The sequence below is a fragment of the Amblyraja radiata genome, chromosome 31 (assembly GCF_010909765.2).
Source record: "Amblyraja radiata isolate CabotCenter1 chromosome 31, sAmbRad1.1.pri, whole genome shotgun sequence".
In the NCBI taxonomy this organism is placed as follows: domain Eukaryota; kingdom Metazoa; phylum Chordata; class Chondrichthyes; order Rajiformes; family Rajidae; genus Amblyraja; species Amblyraja radiata.
The window spans coordinates 9,230,423-9,257,283 of NC_045986.1; the positions used below are offsets into that span (position 1 = coordinate 9,230,423).

General features: G+C 47.7%; 1 long non-coding RNA gene across 1 annotated transcript in view; it reads left to right on the top strand.

The window, feature by feature from the left end:
• Positions 1-26,861, top strand: part of LOC116990319 — a 155,747-nt gene that overhangs the window by 59,062 nt on the left and 69,824 nt on the right. The window contains exon 2 of the long non-coding RNA XR_004416517.1: positions 3,029-3,143. This is a non-coding gene — a long non-coding RNA (uncharacterized LOC116990319). The remainder of the gene's footprint in view (positions 1-3,028; positions 3,144-26,861) is intronic.

The window sequence follows — 26,861 nt, forward strand, 5'->3', positions numbered from 1 at the left end:
TTGCCTTACAGCGCCAGAGACCCGGGTTCGATCCTGACTACGGGCGCTTGTCTGTACGGAGTTTGTACGTTCTCCCCGTGACTGGGTGGGTTTTCTCCGGGTGCTCTGGTTTCCTCCCACATTCCAAAGACGTGCAGGTTTGTAGGCTAATTGGCTTGGTTTAATTGTAAAACTGTGTAGGATAGTGGTAGTGTGCGGTAAGGGGCGGGATCAGTGGGCCAGAGGGCCTGTTTCCGCGCTATCTCTAAACTAAACTAAACCACACCTTAGCTCAGAGATCTCGGCTAGTCTCAGCACTAATGAGGCCGAGATGCAATAATTAATGGGTTTGAAATTTCAGTCTTCCTGTTAAAATGTCTCATTTCTTTGCTAGTTTGGTGTGCCCACCAGCAGATGAGTCAAGCTGTGTAGTTCTGTACAGGATGGTGTATGGTGACACTGTGAGCTGTTTGCATCTATCATTATATCACAAATACCAGCGATGAATAATTTCAGCTGATATCTAAATGACTCTGGATGGGAATCAGCTGTCAGAATCCAAGCATCTAAATTTTCTTCTAATGCAAATATTGTAGCAAAATGATTCTGGCACACACCAGTCAGACATAACTGCTGTCATCCATCATTATCAGTCTGGTAACATTACACAGATATAACTTACCTAACCTTTTCATCCGAATTTTTTGTAACCTATAAAATTATTACAGATTTCTGCAAGTTGTTCACCTAATACTAAGTAAAGGTTAGAGCATCTTTTCGACATAGCCTTCTAGCAAGTACTACTTCCATTTATATGGTGTTTAAGAAAGAACTGCAGATGCTGGAAAAATCGAAGGTGGACAAAAATGCTGGAGAAACTCAGCGGGTGAGGCAGCATCTATGGAGGGAAGGAAATGGGCGACGTTTCGGGTCGAGACCCTTCCATGTATATAGTGCCTTAAGGATAGCTAGTATGTGTCACTATCACACACCACACAACGCACTTTATCGGGATGCCTCACAACAAGGTTTGGGAACAGCTCCATCCAAGACCGCTGGAAATTACAGGGTATTGTGGATGCAGCCCAGACCATCACACAAACCAACCCTCCCTTCCATTGACTCCATCTACACTTCACGCTACCTCGGCAAGGCCAACAGCCATAATCAAGGACGAGTCTCACCCGGGCCACTCCCTCTTCTCCCCTCTCCCATCAGGCAAGAGGTACAGAAGTGTGAAAACGCACACCTCCAGATTCAGGGACAGGTTTCTTCCCAGCTGTTATCAGGCAACGGAACCATCCTATCAACAACGAGAGAGCGGTCCTGAGCTATTATCTACCTCATAGGACTATCTTTAATCGGACTTTATCTTGCACTAAACATTATCCCCCTTATCATGTATCTGTGCACTGTGGATAGCACGGTTGTAATCATGTACTGCCTTTCCGCTGACTGGTTAGCACGCAATGAAAAGCTTTTCACTGTACCTCGGTATAAGTGACTAGAAACCAAACTAAATAACTCTGTTCCAAAATACTTCATAGGAATTTCATCAAAGGAGATTTGTTCCCACATCCCAAGGAGGTGCAGCTTGGTCGGTTACTTGGCCACTGCCAATTGCCCCTGTGTACAAGTGAGTGGTGGGAGTCGAGGGAGTTGATGAATAGAATGGATCAGTGTAGGAATGGTGCAATGGGGTGGCACTAACATGCAGGGCTGAACACCACCTTTTACAAGAGACATTGGACTATATATATATATATAAAATCTTAGCCCACAAGGTAGATTTGATCGGGGTGTATAAGACCCAGGTCTGACTTAAACTGGGTCCAAGGACCTGGGCAGACGGTTCGACCCATTTAAGCACGTGTTACAAGAGGCACGCAAGGAATTTTTTAACGTAGACTTGTGGCAAAGGAGTGGGGAATGGGGCCGAGGGGGTTTCTGGAAAGTGGCATAGACTCGATGGAGCGAATGGCCTCCTTCTCTGTGGCAACTATTCCATGCTTCCATCTATAAAGATGGTGTTAAAGGAGGAAAGAGAGAGGCCAAGAGGTTAGTTGCGGTCATAGAGAGATCAGCATCTAACGAGCAGGAGGTCCTATTTGACGGTGTGTCCATCTGAAGCGTCTGAGATTATTTTTGTTGTGAATGTTTCCAGCTTTGTCTTTGAAGTCTCTCTCAGACATCATCCTTCAGCTTAGTTGGGGCTGTGTGTTTGCAGGATCTGTGCATCACCCTTACTCAGAGAGGCTCATGAAGATCTAACAGTGATCACTAGGATTTACATCAGAAATATTTCCCTTGCTCATCCGGCTCGCATCACCCTACCCTGAACTCCCGTATCAACTCCAGCCACACCACCCTAACCCTAGCACTAGCCCCCCCCCCCCCCCCCCCCCCCCAATCCGCAACTCCAGCCCCTCACCATTGGTCCCCACCTTTCCCCCCCCCCCACCATTGTCCCCCCCCCCCCCCACCAGCCTATTCCTAACTCCAGCTCCCACACCTGCCCCCAGCATTGTCCACACTCCACCCCTAACTACAAGCCCCAACACCCTACCCCAAACTCAGCGGCAACTCGTCCCATCACCCTCCCATATCACCAGCCCCGACCTCCCTATCCCCAACTCCAGTCCCCCCACCACCCTCCCCCCACACTCTACCCCACTCTCCAGCACTAACACTAGCCCCCCACCACCACCCGCACCATCAATCCCCACCACTGCCCCCGACCACCGCCCCCTCCACCACCGACCCCCACCACCACCCCCCCCCCACCACCACTGCCCCCTCCCACCCTAGTAACTCCAGCCAGCACCACCGCCACCCTTCTCCACCCCCCTCCCCACCCTACCCCCTAACTGCAGCCCTCTCTGAATCACACCAACATGGCTGGGTGAACCACAGTCCGTTGAGCCCCTTTGCCCCACGACGCTCCCGTCGAACGGTCCCCGCTCCCAGATTGTCTTCCTCCTTGCTGAGCTGTTTTCACCTCTGATCAGAGCTGCGCAGCGAGTAATCTTGTAAATCATTCTCCCCGCAGATGAAGAAAAATTAATCTGTGTGTAATCTGTCATGGATGTAACTCGGACACCAGCAATGATTAGTACCACGCGCGCTCCTGTAGGATAAGGCCAAATTGCAACGAGGACGACCAGGTAAGGTGCTACACATCCGACTGCTTGCGTTCAAGCTACTTTCACATTGTGGCGATTGCACGGAGCAAAGTTATTAACTGTGGGGAATTAATCAATAGGCTGAAAACAATGATCGCTGTTAATTTTTTAGATAAATAACACGGCTGTGTGAAGATATATTTAGAGTAGCGTTGTGCTGCGTTAGGACTCTGGTTCATTCCCGGGGAATATTATCGAGGGCAGGGATTATATTGCATCTGGATGGATGGAACGCTGTTTAAGAAGGAACTGCAAAGGCTGGAAAATCGAAGGTAGACAAAAGTGCTGGAGAAACTCAGCGGGTGCAGCAGCATCTATGGAGCGAAGGAAATAGGCAACGTTTCGGGCCGAGACCCTTCTTCAGACTGATGTGGGGGTGGGGGGGGGGGAAGCGGTATGAACATTGAATTCTCCAATTTCAGGTAGTCCTTGCTTTCTCCCTCCTTCCCCTCCCCTTCCCAGCTCTCCCACAGCCCACTGTCTCCGCCTCTTCCTTTCTTCTTCCCGCCCCCCCTCATTAGTCTGAAGAAGGGTCTCGACCTGAAAGGTCACCTATTCCATTGCTCTATAGATGCTGCCTCACCCGCTGAGTTTCTCCAGCATTTTTGTCAATCTACAGTACAAGATAAAGTCCAGTGAAGTCTGATTAAAGATAGGTAGATAAAAATGCTGGAGAAACTCAGTGGGTGCAGCAGCATCTATGGAGCGAAGGAAATAGGCAACGTTTCGTCCCGAAACGTTGCCTATTTCCTTCGCTCCATAGATGCTGCTGCACCCACTGAGTTTCTCCAGCACCTTTGACCACCTTGGATGGAACGCTGATTCATTGTAACACCTGCCGGGTGCATTGGGCGGGATGGGGGTCTCCTCCTACAGCGGGATCCTCAGCCCCTTCCATTGAAAGCACAGCGGACCAAAGGAGAGGGGCTCTCGTTCAGTTTCAGTGCAGTTGAGTCTATGTTCACGTGTGCCGAGGTACAGCGGTGTGTTTTATTGTCACGTGGGCAAACTGCCATCACGCAGTGAAATTCCTTTTCATACAAATATGTCTTTTTTTTAAATTTTTTAAATTTTTATTAGAAGCCGTGTACAAATGTATAAACCGTGGCATATGACATAATACATTTATTGTAAAGCTTCGATTTTAATTTTTAGCTAAGATGAAATAGAAAAAGAGAGAAAAAGCAAGAAAGAGAGAAAATGAAAGAGAAAGTGAATGTATAAGAATAGAACCCCTAGACCAGTGGTTCCCAAACTTTTTTAGTTCATGGCCCCCTTGGGCTCTTTAATTTTTCTGTGCCCCCCCCCCCCCCCCTGACATTATTAGCGGGAAAAAAGTGGCCCCCTTCATTGAACCTGTGGCCCCCTAAATCCCCAAATTTTTCTGTGGCCCCCCTGAAATTTGCCATGGCCCCAGGTTGGGAATCACTGCCCTAGACTACCAAATAGTTGAAGAGTGAGTAAGAAAAACAAAATGTGATGACATACCTGCTTCGTATCTCTGCCCACCCATCACCCAACCCGTAAATCGGTTTAATTCCGAAGTTGTGTCGCACCATACAATCCTTGCAATGAATCAAATAGTCCACTAGAGTATTGCCATTCCCCCCCGACCGTCGATCAGCGAGTGTACGGAAATAGTCTCCGTGTTTTTGGTGCCATTTTCCAAGTTCACGCTCCAGGTTCCAGGCAAGTCCCAGGCTGCTGCGGCTGTTCTTTTCGAGGTGTGTACGATCAAGCGGGGAATAGATAGGGTAAATGCACAGAGTCTTTTTACCCAGAGTAGGGGAGATCAAGAATCACAGGACACGGGTTTCAGGCGTGAGGGGAAAGATTTAAGAGGATAACTTTTTCCACCCAGGGTGGTGGATATATGGAACGAGCTGCCAGAGGAGGTAGTTAGGGCAGGTTCAAGAACAACATCCACAAGATATTTGGACAGGTACATGGATAGGAAAGGATTGGAGGGAAATGGGCCAAATGCAGGCAAATGGGACCAGTGTAGATGGTGCATCTCGGACAGCATGGACATTGGGCTGAAGGGCCTGTTTCCATGCTGTATGACTAGGCGTGACGGGCATAGTTGGGGCAACTTGGACAGCATGGACAGGTTGGGCCAAAGGGCCTGTTTCCATGCTGTATGACTAGGCGTGACGGGCATAGTTGGGGCAACTTGGACAGCATGGACAGGTTGGGCCAAAGGGCCTGTTTCTATGCTGTATGACTCTCGGTGGGACTTGTATCTCGGGCAGCATGGACAAGTTGGGCCGAAGGGCCGTTTCCACACTCTGACTCCGTAACAATGAACCACTGACACCTCATTACATTCAGTTTATATTTGCACGGATGAACGTGGCGCTAATGCAATGCAACTTCCTCTCAGCTCCAGGATGGTCGGTTTGTTTACTGCAGAGTATATTTATTAATATCTCTCGTTCAGGGTGCCGAGTGTGGAATACATTTTTTGTTATTCACTGACTCGTATTTGCATAATTAATTCAGGTGTGGGCACTGGGACTAATTTCCTAATTCAATCAATCTCCCCAACTGGCTCAATCAGCAGTCTGAAAATCATAATTTATGTTAATAATTTGTCACCAGCTCATCTGTTTTTTTAACACAGCAACTCTTAGGCAGGAGAATATCAATATATTTTTTTCTAAAACGTTCTCTCGTCCATTTGTAACCTACATCCGCAGATCGCTTAACGCAGTGGGGCAGGCGGGTGAAGTCAAGCAGGGAGACAGGGTTCTTTAAAGCCCCCAAGCTGAGGGCACTGGAAGGTTTCTGTGGAACTGTGGAGCATAATAGTACCGCTGCAGGTCCACGATGCTGGAGTAACTCAGTAGTCAGGCAGCATCTCTAGAGAACGTGGATATGCTGCACTCTCGGGAATGTGCATCGTGGAAAATAGCTCACAAAATGGCGGGACAATCCAACAGGCCAGGCATCATCTGTGGAAAGATAACCACTTTTGACCCAAAACGGTCGCTCTGTATCTCTCTCCACAGACGCTGCCTGACACTGAGTCTTTCCAGCATTTTCTCAGGCAGACAAAAGTGCTGGGGAAACTCAGCGGGTGCGGCAGCATCTACGGAGCGAAGGAAATAGGCGACGTTTCGGGCCGAAACCCTTCTTCAGAAGGGTTTTCTCACTTAATTTCAGTTTTGCAGTATCTCTAGTTCATTTGATTTTTATTTACTGGGTTTAGTTTAGTGCAGAGGTACAGCGCGGAAACAGACCCTTTGGCCCACCGAGTCCGCACTGACCAGCGATCCCCTTGCGGTCACACTATCCCACACACACTACGGACAATTTACAATTGCAGAAGCCGAGTAGCCTACAAACCTGTACGTCCTTGGAGGGTGGAGGGAAACCGGAGCACCCAGGGAAAACCCACGCAGGTCACGGGGAGAACGTACAAACTCTGTACAGACAGCACCCGTGGTCAGGATCGATCCCGGGTCTCTGGCGCTGTGAGGCAGCAACTCTACTGATGCGTCACCGTGCCGACCTTTGTCAAGTGACATGGGGGTGATGTGGTGACATTGGAGAGGGTCCAAAGGAGATTTGAGAAGTTAGGGGGAAACATAGAGAAGGGGAAAGATTGACCAGGCTGGAGTTAGTTCTTTATTTTGGAACATCAGTCAGACTTGAGAACTAATCAGTGGACCTGACCGGTGACCAGCAAGTACCTTTTCCCTTTACAAAGAGGGAATATGGGTTGAAAGTAATTGGGAGAAGGCCCGGATAGGAATTGAGGAGAGTTTTTCAATCTACTGAAGGGTTCAAGTCACTGGCACAAGAAACAGTGCCCCACGGCACTTAAAAAAAATACCTGACATCTACTTCTCCCCCCCCCCCCCCACATTCATTCCTCTAGCTTCACAGTTCATAACTCCTCAATCCTTTTGTCTCACACGTTCTGTCTTTTCATCTCTGGCCTGTGTCCAACCATCTGCCTACCAACTCCCCCCCCCCCTCCCCCCCCCCCCCCCCCCTCACCTGTATCAACCTGTTACCTGCCAGGGATTTGTGCAGCTCCTCCTCTCTTCCACCTTCCTTCATCCCAACCCCGCCCACCCACCCCCCACCCACAATTAGTCTGAAGAAGGGTTCCGACCCAAAACGTCACCTGTCCCTGTTCTCCAGAGATGGTGTCTGACCCGCTGAGTTAAGGGTCTGTCCCACTTGGGTGTCATTAGCGCGTCGTTTACGCGACATCCTAAAAATTAGTTGGCGCATGGTGAGGCGTGGTGGCGTATGCAGTGAGGCTCGGTAACACGCGGTGCCTCAGGATTTTGTAATGCTCAAAATCCTCACGCGCCACATGCGTGACGTATCCCGTGCACACGCTGACGTACTGACGGTGTATGTGTAGCACGTGGTGAGCACTTTGTGTCTTTCCTCGGCTTTATACGCAAGAAGCCACCTCGCAAGGCCGTGGACCCTGGGACCAAAATGGTTTCAAAAACCCTCCTGACTTCAAAGGCATTTTGCATAAACGTGAATGAATATGTATGGCCAGCCTAAAGTGAAATGTCAACACATTTTCATGTTTAATATACCTTGTACGTACTTTTACTGTTGCTCGATGTAGAGTCATAGTGTCACATAACACGGAGACAGGCCCTTCGACCCACTTCGATCCAAGCCGATCAACAAGCCCCATTTAAGCCCATTTGCCCATGTTTGGCTCATATCCCTCCAAACCTCTCCCGTCCAAATCTCTTTTAATTGCTGTTCTGGTTCCTGCCTCCACTGCCTCCCCTGGGACCTTGTCTCATAGTGGCGCAGCGGTAGAACTATTGCCTCACAGCGCCAGAGACCCGTGTTCGATCCTGACCGCGGGTGCTGTCTGTGTGGAGTTGGCACGTTCTCCTCGTGACCGCGTGGCTTTCCTCCAGGTGCTCTGGTTTCCTCCCACAGCCCAAAGACGTGCAGGATCGCAGGTTAATTGGCCTCTGTAAATTGTTGCCAGTGTGTAAGGAGTGGATGAGAAAGTGGGATAGTGTGAGCGGGTGATCGAAGGTCGCTGGGCCGAAGGGCCTGTTGACCTGCTGCATCTCTAAACCCAAGCTAAACATACCCACCACCATCTTGCCCCACAGATTCATATCAAATCTTGTCCCACGCACCTTGAACATACATCCTCTTGTTTTTGGTTCCTCTACCCTGGATCAACGACTCTGTGCATTGCCCTTGGGATTTTATACTCTCCTGAGTTCTGCATCACCTCCAGCAAAACCCTGACCAACCGTTTACCCCATGGACACCTGCCGTAGCTGCACCACAACAGCTCCATCCAAGACCACAAGAAACTGCAGCCAATTTTGAATGGGGCCCAGGCCATCGCACGAGCCAACCTCCCTTCCATTGATTCCATTTATACCCCACGCTGCCTCAGCAAGGCCAGCAGCATAAACAAGGATCAGTCACACCCCGGCCACTCCCTCGTCTCCCCTCTCCCATCGGGCAAAGGGGATAGAAGTGTGAAAACGCGCACCTCCAGATTCAAGGACAATTTCTTCCCAGCAGTAACCAGGCAACTGAACCATCCTACGGCAACCAGAGAGCAGTCCTGAACAACTATCGGACTATCTTTGATCGGACTTTACTGGCTTTACCTTGCACTAAACCTCATTCCCTTATAATGTGTCTGAACACTGTGAATGGCTCGATTGTAAATATGTCTGGTCTTTCCGCTGGCTGGTTAGCACCAGAGGTGGAAAACCCGGGGGGAGGGGTCAGAGGGGACACATCCCCCCCATGTTTTGAGGGGTGGGGGACATCCCCCCCGAAGTTTTTGTCATCCGGATTTTAAAATCTCCGCTTTCCGCGAGACAGTGGGATGGGACTACCGATCGAGGGCGCCGATTGGACGACAGAGACGTCGGTCAGCATGTATTGGGGGCGGGAAATGATGATTCAGCGTGATGATTAGAGGAGGGAGGAGTGGGGGGGGTGGGGGTGGGCCTGAGGATAGAGTGCGGTGATTGGAGGAGGGAGACATGGCACAGACCTGCGCCTCATCCGTAGCCAGGATCGATCTCCGGCGCTGTCCCGAGTGCCCCCCCTCCCCCCCCCCCACGGGTGGCCAGAGAGGTCGGGAGTCAGACCGGCGCGGTACCCCCAGGCCCACAACCAGCGGAGAGAAGCAGCGCTAAACCAAGCTCAACTCTGCCTGTCCCGCCAGATTAACCTACAGCCCTGCCTGGGCTTGCGGGAAATATGACCAGCGGGGAGAAGTAGCGCTGGTGTCCCGTCAGCCCAGTCAGGGCTTGTAGGTTAACCCGGCGAGACAGGCAGAGTTGAGCTGCATTTAGCGCTGGATTGAGCCTCCGAAGCCTCGCCCGCACGTGTGTGTGAGTGTGCGCATGCGCGCCCGGCCGCCAAGAAATTGTGTCCCCCCTGTCCCCTCCATATTTTGATAGCAAGTTCCGTGCCTGGCTAGCACGCAACAAAAGCTTTTCGCTGTACCTCGGTACACGTGACCAGAAACTAAACGTGACGCTACACGTGAGGAGACACTGAACTGAAACTGAAATATGCCAGTAAAATATGTGGGGAATTATCCATCAGCCTGGAGGGATTTTCAAAACAGGCACTCGCTCAAAGTGTGGTTTTATAATCTGTTTAAGAAACTTGTAATCCTTATAAAGTTGCACAGCCTTAAAATCTTATCATCAAAGGACAACCATCAAAATACTCCAACAGAAAAGTGCTTTGCTCACCTTAACCTTGTCACGGGTATTTAATTAAATATTATGACAGCTGTGTACCACATCGAACAACCACTATCCTTAATTACAGGCCTTCAGACTGGAGTTTGCAGCAATCCAAATGTGTTTGTGAAGAATCAGCGCTGGGCTCCGTTACAATTATAATTCCTTGAATGTTTTTTAAACAAGTGTCACATCGCTTTAGTTTTCCTTGACAGTTTCAATTTACAATTACGGTAGGCCGATAAATAGGAATTCAGCCAATGAGGGTATGGTTGTCATAACACGTCAAATGCAAAATTTTAAAAAAAATCGAGGGAGGCTTTCTCATCCGAGATCCCTCCTTGTTTCGACCGAGAGCGTGTTTTTCTATTAACCAAAAAAAAAAATTTTTTATTAATTAATCCAATAATATATACAATGCAAAACAATACCAAACAAACCCACCACCATAACACCAAATCACCCAATTATCTAAATGAATAATCTTATGTACCAGGTACACAAAAATGCTGGAGAAACTCAGCGGGTGCAGCAGCATCTATGGAGCGAAGGAAATAGGCAACGTGAACCTATCTCCTTCGCTCCATAGATGCTGCTGCACCCGCTGAGTTTCTCCAGCATTTTTGTGCACCTTCGATTTTCCAGCATCTGCAGTTCCTTCTTAAATTCTTATGTAAGTCAAGTCAAGTGAGTTTATTGTCATGTGTCCCTGATAGGACAATGACATTCTTGCTTTGCTTCAGCACACAGAACATAGTAGGCATTTACTACAAAACAGATCAATGTGTCCATATACATATAATATAAATATTCTTATATACTGATATTCTTATATACTGATAACTAGGGTCTCGACCCGAAACGTCACCCATTCCTTCCCTCCAGAGATGCTGCATGTCCCGCTGAGTTACTCCAGCTTTTTGTCTCTATCTTCAGTTTAAAGCAGCTTCTGCTGTTCCTTCCCACACACACACATACTATTACACAACTATATTACAATCCTTGTCGTCTGAGAGGTTGTGTTTGCGTGGAACGTTTAGAATACAGCTGTACTGTCCTTAAGACTTGTCAAGGGGGCTTAGTGCCAAAGGGGTTAATCGAGCCACTTGTCCTTCTCAAAGTCCGGGCCTAATCTTATACTATTCAGCAATGGAGCTTACTGGCAGTAATGTCACCTCTTTTGTCCATCGTACACCACACAGGATCAAAGGGAGCGAGCTCTCCAGTGTGTTTATGCTGTAGCTTAAATTGCCTGGCTTAATTAGCGTCACTCACACTTTCATTTGTAACTATTCAGTCCTTTCTCAAATTGCCTGAAGGACTGTAAAACTGTCAGGCCCCAATAACACTCCCTCTACTTGTGTGCTGGCCTGGTCAATTCCTGTTAAGTGGATAATTTATTTGTCACTGGCTTTTTACCCACTCGCTGAGGAATCCATTTGCATGGTTGTTTGGTCTTGACTTCCCCGGCAGAACGGTTTGTTGGGAGGGAGATGTGTTTTACATCGGTCGGCCCGCAGAGTGCCTTCCTGCCCGCAGGAGGCGGCTGACAGAAAAACAACACCGAGGGGGCAGTGGGGCAGATGTTTGTCACCGCGATCCACCGTTGCCTGAGTTGTGGGCTAGTTCAACCCTACCCCCAGACCCCCTCGTGTGAAGAAGGGCCCCAACACGAAACGTCACCCATCCCTTTTTCTCCAGCGATGCTGCCTGGCCCGCTGAGTTACGCCAGCACTCTGCGTTAATCTCCAGTTCCACTGAAGCCTGGTTTCACTTGAGCCCATAACACGAACACAGACACAAAGTGCTGGAGTATCTCAGTGGGTCAGGTGGCATCTGTGGGGAAAAAGGAACGGGTGACGTTTCGGATCGAGACCCTTCTTCAGACCCTTCGCACCTCTACTATCCTTATCTCACACTTTTTGGCTTTTTATCTCTCTGACCTTTGTCCGACCATCTGTCTTTCAAGCCCCCCGCTACCTGTACCCACCTATCACTTGCCAGGCTTTGTCCTGCCCCTCGTCTCTGCCACATTTCTCCTCACCCCCCAAAACAAAATCAATCTGAAAATGGATCTCAAGCTGAAATATCACATATCTGTGCTCTCCAGAGACGCTGCCTGACCCGCTGAGTTACTCCAGCTTTTTTGTGCCTGTCTTTGGTTTAAGGCAGCATCTGCAGTTCCTTCCCTTGAAGATTCATGTGCACCTTTGCACTAGTGAAAATATTCGTCCCTGTTCCTTAACACAGAATGGATTCTCACCTGTGTTTAAGAAGGAACTGCAGATGCTGGAAAATCGAAGGTACACAAAAAAGCTGGAGAAACTCAACGGGTGCAGCAGCATCTATGGAGCGAAGGAAATAGGCAACGTTTCGTCCCGATAAGATTACATAATCTTATCAAAAATTTCTCCAGCTTTTTTGTGTACCTATGGATTCTCACCTGATTTCTGATATTGGTGATTATTATCCAGAACTCAAAGATAGACACAAAATGCTGGAGTAATTCAGCGGGACATGCAGCATCTCTGGGTAGGAGGATTAAGTAACGTTTCGGATCGAGACCCTTCTCAACCCGAAATGCTGGAAGGGTCTCCACCCCGAAACGTCACCCACTCCTTCTCTCCAGAGATGCTGCCTGTCCTGCTGAGTTACTCCAGCATTTTGTGTCTATCTTTGGTGTAAACCAGCATCTGCAGCTCATGTTTAAGAAGGAACTGCAGATGCTGGAAAATCGAAGGTCTGAAGAAGAGTTTCGGCCCGAAACGTCACCTATTTCCTTCGCTCCAAAGATGCTGCCCCACCCGCTGAGTTTCTCCAGCATTTTTGTCTATCTGCAGTTCATTCCTACACACATCATCCATAACTCGCTGCCTGTAACTCTGGGGGTAGCTGGTAACAGACTCACTCCGAGCATTCAAAGGGGATCGGATGGACGCTAGAATTGAATTGGAATAATGTGCATGGATAAAGGGCGTGAGGGAGCTAGCATGAGTCCGGTGGGCCGAACAGCCTCCGTACAACATAAAGATCTGAGAATTTTTAACTAGGGGTGCATGTTGCTGGTTTAGTTTATAATTTAGTTCATAGATACAGTTTGGCCCACCGAGTCCACACCGACCAGCGATCCCTGTACACGAGCACTATCCTAAACCCACACCAGGGACAATTTACCATTTTTACTGAAGCCAATTTACCTACAAATCTGTATGTCTTTGGAGTGTGGGAGGAAACCGGAGCACCCACAGAAAACCCACGCGGTCACAGGGAGAACGTACAAACTCCGTACAGACAGCACCCGTGGTCAGGATTGAACCTGGGTCCCATGGCGCTGTGAGGCAGCAACAGTGTTGCTGGTGAGGGCAACATTCTCGCTGCTTCCCTTTATCCGTCTCCTCTGGCAATGCGACCGACACCCTCCTCATCCGATTAGGACAGCCTGGATCTTATCCGGGATTAACTCGGAGCATGTCTTTTATTCCAGGCAAACATGTCCAATTAGCACGCGGTGAACAAGGCTCGGGTAGTTTTGCTTTGTTTCAATGTGTTGTCAATGACACAATTACTCACTCACTTCAAGTATTCCCCAATTTCAAGTAACCCCAAGAAATCCTGCATTGCCCCTCCCTCCATCCTCTCCCCATCCAAGTCACACCAGCTTCTCGTTCTCACCTACAGTAGCCACAGCTAGCAATGGCCTGTTTCCCTTATCATCGTTACTTTGTTATACCATTCATTTGTTCTATATCTCTCTGCATCATCGACTATATCTCTCGTTTCCCTCTCCCCTGACTCCCAATCTGAAGAAGAAGGGTCTCGAGCCGAAACGTCACCCGTTCCTTCTCTCCAGAGATGCTAGCCTGAGTTACTCCTGCGTTTTGTGCCGACTCTCGCTCACATCCTGGTCTGAACCTTATGCAGCTGATTCCTTGCCCAGATGTCCCTGCGGCATTTAGTTCTTATTTGGGTAGTAGATTTACATAATTGTGGTAATTCTGTTAAAACTGATCGGCGACGCACCTCTTTATTTCTCTGTGTGAGTGAGCGAGTGCCTGAGTGTACTGTCTATACGGACACACACCCCCCTGGAGACCAGCCAGGTAGCCTATTCACCACAAGTGACACTACCTGCTCATTATAATCTCCGACATTTGTGCAACTGATTCCCCGGTAAATACATAACCCATTTGCTAAAAACAATTGTGCTCGGATTAGAATTTATAAGCAATAAAGTGAAAAAGGGCCAAATTGAAATATCTGTGGTGTGGTTCAATTACTCACGCTGGGTGAAGCTGAATGTAAATGCAAGCCCCATTACTATACAAGCTTAATGTTTCACAAGAGGCTGTTTGCAAACTGCCAGACTGAACACAGTCAGAGAGATGAGCAATGGAAATTTAAAAGATTGAAAACAATGATCTTTTTTTTTTGCCCCTGAATCATCGAATAATTCGGCAGAAACAGTTGGATTGCGGTTTGAGGTTTCAGAACTGCACATCACAGTAGCTATGGGTAGAGATTTGGTCGCCTCGTTGGACTTTAGAATGGGGATGTGACGAGAACAGGGCCGCACGGTGGCGCAGCGGTAGAGTTGCTGCCTTAAACCCCCCTGTCCCACGGTACGAGTTCATTCCAAGAGGTCTCCTGAGTTTGCCCTGATTCGAACTGGGAGATTTACGGTAATGGCCGCTCGTCGGTACTCGGGGCTCTCGTGGACATTTATCATCATGTTGCAAAATCTTCACGAGTCTTCCCGTGCTTACCTGTCGTTAGCGAGTCTTCCCGAGTACCTGCTGTTAGCGCTAAGAGACGTCCCCGAGCTCCGACGGACCCGCTACGTTCATTCTCCGTGCTTACCACGAGTTTGATTTTTTTTTAACTCGGGAGAGCTCTTGGAATGAACTCGTACCGTGGGACAGGGCTATTACAGCGCTTGCAGCGTCTGAGACCCGGGTTCCATCCCGACTAAGAGTGCTGTCTGTACGGAGTTCATACGTTCTCCCCGTGCGTTTCCTCCCACACTCCAAAGACGTACAGGTTTGTAGACTAGTTGGCTTGGTGCACGTGTAAATTGTCCCTAGTGTGTGTAGGATAGTGTTGGTGTACGGGGAAGTCGCTGGTCGGCACGGACTCGGTGGGCCGAGGGGCCTGTTTCCGCGCTGTATCTCTAAACTAAACTAAACTAAAAGCAGGTTTGGAGATACAGCACGGAAACAGGCCCTTCGGCCCACCGGCTTCATGCCGTTCGCAGTAGTTCTATATTATCACACTTTTTCATCCACTCTCTACATACCAGAGGCATTTTTTTTGAACAGGCACCTGGTGAACATAGAGAGAACGTGCAGGCTCCACACAGGCAGCGCCTAAGGTCAGATGGAACCCAGGCTGCTGGGTCACCATAGCCGTTTGAAGATGATTGTGCATTGAGGATCATGTCTTAGATTTTAAGACTTAATACAGCACAAAAATAGGCCCTTTGGCCCAACTTGCCGATGCAAACCAATATGTCTTATCTACACTAGTCCCACCCGCTCACGTTTGGCCTGCATCCCATGTAAACCATTAGACTTTAGACTTCAGAGCTACAGCACGGAAACTGGACTTTTGGCCCATTGAGTCCACGCCAGCCAGCGATCACCCCGTACACTAGCACTATCCTACACACACGCCAGCCAGCGATGTACACTAGCACTATCCTACACACACGCCAGCCAGCGATGTACACTAGCACTATCCTACACACACGGCAGCCAGCGATCACCCCGTACACTAGCGCTATCCTACACACACGGGGGGGGGAATTACAATTTTCAGAAGCCAATTAAGCTGCAACCCTGTACGTCTTTGGAATGTGGGAAGAAACTGGAGCACCTGGAGAAAACCCACGCAGGTTACGGAGAGAACGTGCGAACACTGTGCAGATAGCACCCATAAGTCATGATGGAACCCGGGTCTCTGGCGGTGTAAGGCAGCAACTCTACGCTTTCCTATCCTTCCACCTGTCCAAATGCCTTTTAAAGTGAGTTGCATAAACAACTCATTTTGCAACCCACCAATTTGACGATCTGAAAACAAAATGCAGCTTTGAATTTGATTTTGTGTGCCTGCGAAGGTTGAGATTCTGCAGCCTGAAGTTAAACCGATTTTCAGAGAGAACTTCCTGCAAAACATGGTTTGAAGCTGTCACCCAGTGTAGTGGCAACGGTTTACAACACAGAAATAAAGGTGCCAAACAAGGTCAGCACAGCCCAAAGGTGGTTAGGCAAAACAGAAAAATCCATGGGAACACACCAGTATTTGTTTGAAATAATCAACAGTGAACTATCAATATCATTGTGCGGCTTTATGTCATGTTTTGTGTTGGAAACGCTGTTGTTTAGCTAAAAGCTGCCGCTCCAGTCTACTTCAATGCAAAGGCACTGAAAATCCCTGGAGTGTAAGAAGGAACTGCAGGTGCTGCTTTACACCCAAGACAGACACAAAATGCTGGAGGAACTCAGCGGGACGGGTGGCATCTCTGGAAAATACGGAATGGGTGACGTTTCGGGTTGAGACCACTCTTCTCAACCCGAGACTTCACCCATTCCTTCTCTCCAGAGATGCTGCCTCTCCCGCTGAGTTCCTCCAGTCTATCTTCACTGAAAATCTCTCCTTGCTCAAGATTTTTGCCACGGAATTACTGCCCACTGTATTCCCTACTTACATGAGACATAATTCTCCACTCCATCAACTGCTCAGTGAGGGGGTGGTGTCAGGGTGGGGGGGCTCTCGTGTGTTGGGAGCCACTGACAAATCAGTAGCTGGTCAGATGGAGGACTGGCTGTTTCAAAGGCACAAACACTGCGTACGTTGCAAAGCACGGCAGCATCCCCGCAGAGGTAATACCAAGTTAACGTTTTAGGCCAAGGATAGACACAAAGTGCTGGAGTAACTCAGCAGGTCAGGCAGCATCTCTGGAGACACGGACAGGTGACGTTTCAGGTCGGCACCCATCTTCAGACCCGAGAACACACCCATTCCTTCTCTCCAGAGATGCTGCCCCCGTCCCGCTGAGCATTTTGTGTCCATCTTCTGTGTAAACAAAGCATCTGCAGCTCCTTCCTGTAACGTTTCAGGAGCTCGGAGGGATTTCGGTCGGGCGGTAATCGAGGTGATAATGGGCACCTTGTTACAATTCCCTCCGAGGACCTCAGGAAAGTGCGGACGGCAGTAGTCCACAAACAGAAGGCAAAGCAGCAAATGTGGGGCCAGATCATAAGATTCACACTCCAGCAGACCTCATTCACGCCGACTTTAAAATGTAGCTTTTAACACTCTATTTTTGTTCAATATTTTTCTTTCCCTGCGAGTTATATCACTTCCTACACACATCCAAAGGTGGTGCAGCGGGTAGAGCTGCTGCCTCACCGCGCCAGAGACCCGGGTTTAATCCTGACCTCGGGTGCTGTCTGTGTGGAGTTCGCACGTTCACTTTTATTCTGGTTGGTTTCCTCACATTTGTTTACACAAAAACACAAGGCCAAGTTTTCTGAAAGCGACGTAACGTCGTTTTTGTGGAACCGCAACTTCTAAACTGTCAAGCAGTGAGTGGCCAAGTGTTTAAGAAGGAACTGCAGAAGCTGGGAAATCGAAGGTAGACAAAAATGCTGGAGAAACTCAGCGGGTGAGGCAGCATCTATGGAGCGAAGGAATAGGCAACGTTTCGGGTCGAAACCCTTCTTCAAGCAGTGAGTGGCGCTGTGTTAAAACAAGTAACGTAGTGGCGGTTTGGTGGTGCAGCGGGTAGAGCTGCTGCCTCACAGCGCCAGAGACACGGGTTCAACCCTGACCTCGAGTGCCGCCTGCGTGTGGTGTTTGCACGTTCTCCCCGTGACCGCGTGGGTTTCCTCCTGGTGCTCCGGTTTCCTCCTACATCCCAAAGAGGTGCCGATTTGGAGATTAATTGGCCTTGTGTAAATTGCCCCTGGTGTGTAGGGAGTGAGTGAGAAAGTGGGATAACATTGAACTAGTGTCAACGGGCGATCAAATGGCCTGTTTCCATGCTGTAAACTAAACTAAATTAATATTGCTATAACAGATGATGTGACTATTTTTACATTGCTGTTTGTTGGAACCTGCTGTGTGTGAAGTGGTTGCCACATATCTTTCATTTCAGGAGTGATATCTGTTCAATCGAAGATTGCTGTTGGATGTCCTGAGGTTATGACAGGTGCTATAGAAATGCAAGTCTTTCCCCTTCACTTATCATGTGCACCAATGCATATGCGAGGTTGCAGTGGTCATTGGGTCAGCTCCCTTGCAGTAACATGACCGCGTGCATTGCCTGTAGAGCTCATGCTGAATGGTTGAATTCCTCAACACCAACACCTGGGTGCTCACGGTGGCACAGCGGTAGAGTTGCTGCCTTACAGCGCTTGCAGGTTCCATCCCGACTACGGGTGCTGTCTGTACGGAGTTTGTACGCTCTGCCCGTGACTTGCGTTGGGTTTCTCCGAAATCTTCGGTTTCCTCCGACACTCCAAAGGCGTACAGGTTTGTAGGTTAATTGTCTTGGTGGATGTGTAAATTGTCCCTAGTGTGTGTAGGATAGCGCTAATGTGCTGGGATCGCTCGTCTGTGTTAACTATGTGGGCCTGTTTCCGTGCTGTATCTCTAAACTAAATTCAAAAAACTAAACCTGGACCCTTCATTTGTTTTTGCAAACTCTTAAAAACCCTTTGCATATGTTTCTCTCCTGTTAACTTTGAAAGTGATTGTAACTGTCCCTAACTTACAAAACATCTAAACAGATGCCTTTTAATATAAAGCACATTGATACAGTCAGCTAGCACAAAGACACAGTGCAGGAATGCTTAGAATATGAAATAAATATTTGGTGCTGTGCGGTAATAAATCTATTAAAAGTCATTGCCATTTAATAGAAGATTTACAAGGATGTTGCCAAGACTCGAGGGTGTGAACTAAAGGGAGAGGTTGAGCAGGCTGGGACTCTATTCCTTGGAACGCAGGAGGATGAAGAGTGATTTCATAGAAGTGTACAAAATCGTGAGAGGAATAGATTGGGTAATTGCCCAGAGTTGGAGAATCGAGAAGCAGAGGACACATAGGTTCAACGTGAAGGGGAAAAGATTTAATAGGAACATGGGGGTACCTTTTTCACACAAAGGGTGGTGGGCGTATGGAACGAGCTGCCAGGGGAGGTAGTTGACGCAAGGACCTTTGCAACGTTTAAAAACATTAAGAAGCATGGGCGACACGGTGGCGCAGTGGTAGAGTTGCTGCATTACAGCACCAGACTCGGGTTCGATCCTGACTACGAGTGCTGTCTATACGGAGTTTGCACATTCTCCCCGTGACCATGTGGGTTTCCTCCGGGTGCTCCGGTTTCCTCGCACGCCCCAGAGACATGCAGGTTTGTAGGTTAATTGGATAGTAAATTGTCCCTAGTGTGTAGGATAGTGCTTGTGTACGGGGTCAGCATGGACTCGGAGGGCTGAAGGGCCTGTTTCCACGATGTATCTCTGAACAAAACTAAATTTAAACAGGTACTGTACCTGGATAGGATATGTTTAGAGGGATATAGGCCAATAGTACGCAGGTGGGACTGGTGTAGATGGGGCATGTTGGTTGGCATGGGCAAGTTGGGCTGAAGGGCCTGTTCCCACACTGTACGACTCCATGACTCTAAATGGTGTAAGCATTGTAGCTATTTCCAGTTTTATTACAGCAAGCACCGATGATCTCATCGGTAAGACTTGGTTTCTGGGAATTGGTGAGCAGGAACTATGACTTCAGACTCCACTATCAGTAAATGCTGCCGTACACCAACATGCACATTATCTCAGCCCCCTTATCAGGTTCGGATACTCCAGCAGGTGAGGCTGCAATGATGTTGTGCCAATCAGGTTGATTTTTAAACGGCGTTTATCCGAGGGATCGGTGTGCCTCTTTAACCTTTGGAAAGTTGTCCGATAACAGGAGAATAAAATGACAAGCGAAAGCAAGTGGAAGTGACAATTAAAATGGAATTACTGACTACGAGATATTCCTTACATAAACCAAATCTTGTTATAATGGGTACTGGCAAAACAAACTGTCTAATCCACACCTGGAGTGTAGCAGGGTGATCTCCTGATAGTTGTTCAGTTCACTGTGCTCGGTGCTGGGAAACGCTCTCTTGTATTTAAGTCCCACTCCAGCACAGAACCCAGGAAGTGCTGCTTTGTTAACGGTGCAGCCTGTCGGAGAAGACCCAGAGCCGATGTCACACGACTCACTTGGGTAAGGCACAAAAAAGGTGGAGTAACTCAGCGGGTCAGGCAGCGTCTCTGGAGAAAGGGAATGGGTGGCGTTTTGGGGTCGAGACCCTCTGTCGGACTGAGAGTCAGGGGAAAGGGAAACGAGAGGGTGATATAGACAGGGAGAGAAACATAGAAAATAGGTGCAGGAGGAGGCCATTCGGCCCTTCGAGCCAGCACCGCCATTCATTGTGATCATGGCTGACCGTCCCCAATCAATAACCCAATGTAGAGAGATATAGGACAAAGGAATGAACGATATACAAAAAAGTGCCGATGATCCAGGGAGCAGACCTTTGTTAGCTGTGGGCGAGGTACAAACATATTACAGACTATGAGACTCAACATGATCTCAGCAAGCTAGTAGGCATTGGGTTGGTGAAGACGCCCTGTGTCATTATCTCTATCAATGAGGAGGTCAGTTATCTCCCCTGTCCAGGGCAATAATTATCCCTTGATAAACATCTCTGAAACAGCTTAAAGTAAACCCTCTTATTCGTTTCGTTTAGTTTAGTTTAGTTTAGTTTAGAGATACAGTGCAGAAACAGGCTCTTTGGCCCACCAAGTCCATGCCGACCAGCGACCCACACACACTAACACTATTATCACATTTTTATCAAGTTTATCCATATCCTTCTCAACCTTTTCTATCCCATGGACCTGTCCAAATGTCTTTTCAACGTTGTTATAGTCCCTGCCTCAACTACCTCCTCTGGCAGCTCGTTCCATACACCCACCATCCTCTGTGTGAAAAGGTTGCCCCTCTAGTTCCTATTAAATCTTTTCCCTCTCACCTTAAACCTACATATCACCTTACTATCCTAGTTATGTTGCATTTTAATATGTGGCTGTTTTGTTTCCGATGTGTCTGAAAATAAAGAAAAGATGGAGATACTGGAAATCTGAAACAGAAATCTAATATTCAGGGAACAGTCGGCAGATCAAGAACAATAGACAATAGACAATAGATGTGGAGTAGGCCATTCGGCCCTTCGAGCCAGCACCGCCATTCAATGTGATCATGGCTGATCATCCCCAATCAGTACCCCGTTCCTGCCTTCTCCCCATATCCCCTAACTCCGCTATTTTTAAGAGCCCTTTCTAGCTCTCTCTCAAAAGAATCCAGAGAACCCGCCTCCACCACCCTCTGAGGCAGAGAATTCCACAGACTCACCACTCTCTGTGAGAAAAGTGTTTCCTCGTCTCCGTTCTAAATGGCTTACTCCTTATTCTTAAACTGTGGCCCCTGGTTCTGGACTCCCCCAACATCGGGAACATGTTTCCTGCCTCTAGTGTGTCCAAACGCTTAACATCTTAATGTTTTAGATCAAAGACCCCTGATCGCTAATATCTTGCGCCCTACCTCACTCACCCAGGCAAAACAAAGGTTTGAACAACACAATAACACTCCCTCTCCCCCCCCCCCCCCCCCCCCCCCCCCCCCCCCATCAGGCAAGAAATACAGAAGTGTGAAAACGCACACCTCCAGATTCAGGGACAGTTTCTTCCCAGCTGTTATCAGACAACTGAACCATCCTACCAACCACTAGCGAGCGATCCTGAGCTACCATCTATCTCATTGGAGACCCTCGGAAATCTTTCATTGGACTTTACTGGACTTTATCTTACAGTAAATGTTATTCCCTTTATTCTGTATACACTGTAGACAGCTTGATTGTATCATGTATTGTCTTTCCGCTCATCTACTGGATAGCATGCAACAAAGGTTTTTCACTGTACCTCGGTATGCGTGGCAATAAACTAATCTAAAGCAACCATAAACTAAGATAGGCACAACATGCTGAAGTGACTCAACAGGTCAGGCAGCATCTCTGGAGGAAAGGAATAGGCGACGTTTCAGGTCGGAACCTGTCTTCAGACTGAACGAAGGCTGTTTATTTAAGTCAGGTGAAAAACCATTGCCAACTCACTTGATCAACACACTCAGATGAAAGAGCCAGATTCAAAGTGGCAACAGTTCAGCGGTTTCAGTTCAGTTCAGTTCAGTTTAGTTTATAGTCTAATATAATTTAGTTTATAGTCTAAATAGCAGGCTTTTGTGGCCTGCTATCCAGTTAGCGGAAAGACAATACATGATTACAATCGAGCCATTTGCACTGTGTAGATACACGATAAGGGAATAGTGTTTAGTGCAAGGGAAAGCCAGTAAAGTCCAATCAAGTGTTTAAGAAGGAACTGCAGATGCTGGAAATATCGAAGGTAGACACAAATGCTGGAGGAACTCAGCGGGTGAGGCAGCATCTATGGAGCGAAGGAAATAGGTGAAATTCTATACCTTCGCTCCATAGATGCTGCCTCACCTGCTGAGTTTTTCCAGCATTTGTGTCTAAAGTCACAAGGATAGTCCGAGGGTCATCAAAGAGGTAGATAGTAGTTCCGCACTGCTCTCTGCTTGTGGTAGGATGGTTCAGTTGCCTGATAACAGCTGGGATGAAACTGTCCCTGAATCTAGAGGTGTGCGTGTTCACACTTCCCAGTATCTCCTCTGCTTGTTTTCGAAGCTTTGTTTAAAATTGCTGCCGTTCTTGAGCGGAGATGTCGTCTCCCACAGACCCCGTGCTTCGGCGGTGGAAGGGTTAACGGTGGTACTTGGCGATGGCTTGAAACTGCAGCCAAGTAGTCACCTTGGAGAACAAGGCACACTGTCTGCAGCTCGCACTTCGGGAAGACACTGGGCAGGTGTCTATTTCCACACTTCACTAAGTATTGGCCTGCTTTAACTTTTGCCCTTTAGTCCCCGATCATTCATTCTGTCTTGCGCTATTGTGGGGAGGGGAGGGAGGGGTTTAACTGAATGAAATGATCTATTTTGTTTCATGTCATTAGTTCCATCTGTTCGAGGAACAACCTTGTACGTTTCTAACCTAAAGCTTGAGTGAGCCCAGGAGCTGGTCGGTACAGTGCAGCCAGGAGCCCTGCCGTTCATGCCTCACGTCCAAACAGCTGTCAAAATATTCCTCCTTAAAAAAAAAATACAGGTTCTGTACATTTCACCTTCTGTTATTTCTGACGGCAGATTGTATTTACTGCGCTGGGTCTGAGCAGGTTTACAGCTAATTAATGATTTGACAGGCACAGCGTTTGAGATTAGGTCTAATTCCAGGATGGTTTTGTGTTTCCCAACAAATTGGCTGCTCGGAGACGGTGAGGTGACGTTCTCCAGAGAGAGGGGAGAGTTCTCCCCCTGTGTGTCAGCCTCGTAGCTCACTCCAGATCTGGAGGTTTCACAGCAAAGGGAAAGTAACGGAAGAGGCAAGGTTGTGATTATTCCGAGACACCTTTAACACACACACACACACGCACACACGCCTGGATTCTTTGGGGGTCTTTTTGATTCGGTTTTCAGATTGTAGTTTTTGGTTAGTTGGACAAAGCTAGGTTTTTATGATCATTCATGAACTTTAGTCTCAAGGTGCAGCCACTAATGTCGGCAGAGAGCAATGACATTAAAATAGCTAATAATAATAGTAAGGGCATGGACACATATAACGTCATAATAACTGATTCATCCAGATTCAGGGATAGTTTCAACACAGCTGTCATCAGGCAACTGAACCATCCCATCACCAACTAGAGAGCGGTCCTAACCTCCTATCTACCCCATTGGAGACCCTCGGACTATCTTTAATCGGACTGTACTGGACTTTATCTTGCACTAAACGTTATTCCCTTTATCATGTATCTGCACACTGTGGACGGCTTGATTGTAATCATGTATAGTCTTTCCGCTGACTGGACAGCACGCAGCGGAAACACTTTTCACTGCACCTCAGTACATGTTCATCAGTAAGCTCATGAGATCTAGGAGCAGAATTAGGCCATTCGGCCCATCAAGTCTACTCTGCCATTCAGTCATGGTTGATCTATCTCTCCCTCTCAACCCCATTCTCCTGCCTTCTCCCCACATCAATGACGAATAACTAAACTAAATTAAACTAACTAAACTAACATTTACCACCATTGTCACATGTCTGACCAACAATTGCAAACACAAACAGGATTAATGTGTACTCCGAATACATATTTTAAAAGGCATACACATCATTCTTACAGCAGAATTAATGTAAATGTTAATTCTGAATGGTTGACATTTATTGCTGGAATTATATTTTATTAACAAAGCAAGTTTATCAAGATGTCCTCCTTCTTGTTTTTATTTTCTATTATTATTACAATTAGAATCACACAAAAAAAATCAAGCCTTAATAATCAATAACAAAACTGTGGTGGTAAAACTAAGATCAGATTTTGGTGTGGCACGGTGGCGCAGTGGTAGAGTTGCTGCCTTATAATGCCAGAGACCCAGGTTCAATCCTGACTATGGGCGCTGTCTGCACGGAGTTTGTACATTCTCCCTGTGACCATGTGGATTTATTCCAGGTGCTCTGGTTTGCTCCCACACTCCAAAGATGTACAGGTTGTATTGGTAACATTGTAAATGATCCCTAGTGTGTGTAGGATAGTGCTAGTGTACAGGGATTGCTGGTCGGCATGGACTTGGTGGGCCGAATGGCATGTTTCCAAACTAAACTAAACTAATTTAAGCCTTTCAAACCCTTCTCAAACATTCAGTTTTACTTTGTTGCTTTGTCAGGAAGCAGAATTTCTTCAAATTTATTTACACAAAAAAACTGATTGAATTTTCTGATTGTAAGGTAGTTTTTGTGGAACCAGTGCTTCTAAACTGTCAAACAATGGATGAAACTGAGTGGAGCTGAGTTAAAAAGTGGTGGCGGCAAAATGGCACAGCAGGTACAGCCAGTGCTCCACAGTGCCAGAGACCTGACTTCAATCCTAACCTTGGGCGCTGTCTGTGTGGAGTTTGCACGTTCTCCCTATGACCACGTGGCGTTTCCTCCGAGTGCTCCAGTTTTCTCTCACACCCCAAAGACGTGCGGGTTTGTCGGCTGATGTATATTGCATCGAGTGTGTTGGAGATGGATGAGGAAGTGGGATAACAGAGAACTGATGTGAACAGATTTGGTTCATCTCAGATTAGAGACACGGCATGTAATCTAGTCCTTCCACCCGCTGAGTGTTAACGCACAGTTGAGTATAGCATGGAAACAGGCCCTTCGGCCCACCGAGTCCGCGCTGATCATCAATCACCTAGAACTAGTGCGAACGTGTGCTCGCTGGTCGGCGTGGAATAGAAACATAGAAACATAGAAATTAGGTGCAGGAGTAGGCCATTCAGCCCTTCGAGCCTGCACCGCCATTCAATATGATCATGGCTGATCATCCATCGGTGGGCCGACGAGCCTGTTCCTGTTTTGTATCTTTAAACTAACTTTAACTAAGTCCCTGAACTAAACAAAACTAAGTGGTGAGTTTGAGGGGAGGGAGGTGTTTGATGAGTTCCAATCACCGCTCTCTACGTCCTGACTCACTCACGCTCCCATCTCCGAGTCCGCACACTCTCAGATCCAGTCCCACATCAGATACACTTTGGCCCAAGAATAAGGTCAGAATTAGGCCATTCGGCCCATCCAGTCTAATACGCCATTCAATCACGGTAGATCCATCTCTCCCTCCACACCCCATTCTCCTGCTTTCTCCCCATAATCCCTGACACCCGTACTAATCAAGAATGTATCTATGCTTTACAAAATATTCATGGACTTGTCCTCCACTGCCATCGGTGGCAAAGAATTCCACAGATTCACCACCCTCTGACTAAAGCTTGCATTCTGTGTGTTCTCTTGCACTAACAGTCAACCAAGTGGGTAGATGGGGCGTGCGTTTGTGCTTCAGTGCAGTATTGAGGGAATTCTGCCTGACAGAGGGAGTGGTGCTGCAATGTAAAACTTGAGGCTGCGTCTGCCAACTCAGTTGAATGTTAAATTACCAAAGCCAACTAACCTACAAAACCTGAATGATTTTGGGAAGTCCTAGCCTGCTCAACCTCTCCCTATAGCTCGGGCCCTCGAATCCTGGCAACATCTTCGTAAATCTTCCCTGCTCACAATGAGAGTGAGCAAAAGCAATGGGTTTTTGTGGCACCTCGGGCTTGGATCTGGTGCTGCTTCTCCCACTGCGAGCTACAGTGAGTTTGGATGTGAACAGTGTAAAGATCCGTGAATGTTCTTGGAATTTGCAATCTGTCCGAAAATTGGATGAAAATGTAAATCGCACACTTAGCTGTGAGTTGCACGCTGTTTGTCCAACCATCTGTCTGACCAAGGTACGCACCCACCAACGAGTTCTAATTAAAAAGACAGCTCCTGACTGGGGCGGGCTGCTATTAATTCAGGTAGTTAATTTTTTAATTTAAAGGCACTGCTTCATTTTTTTCCATTGCTACGTGGCTGGGATCAAACCCTGCCCTGTGTACAAGTGACATTTGTTGATTTACACAACGGTCTCCAAAATTGCATCTGCCAGCCTGAATGATCGTAGCAAAAAAAAATATCTATGTTCTCTGAAAGGTCGACATTTAAAAAAAAAGTTTCAGAAATGTTCTAGTTACACACACAGCCTCTCTCCACGCCGGCAGTGCTCTGTATAGGTAATCTCTGTCTGTACGTAATCTTCTTCACTCTGCATGTAGCCTCCCTGTACACCGGCTGTCCCTGTGTACAGGTAATCACTCCAAACACACTCTCCCTATCTCCATCTATGCAGTCTCTGACTACACACAATCTCGACTCTCTCCA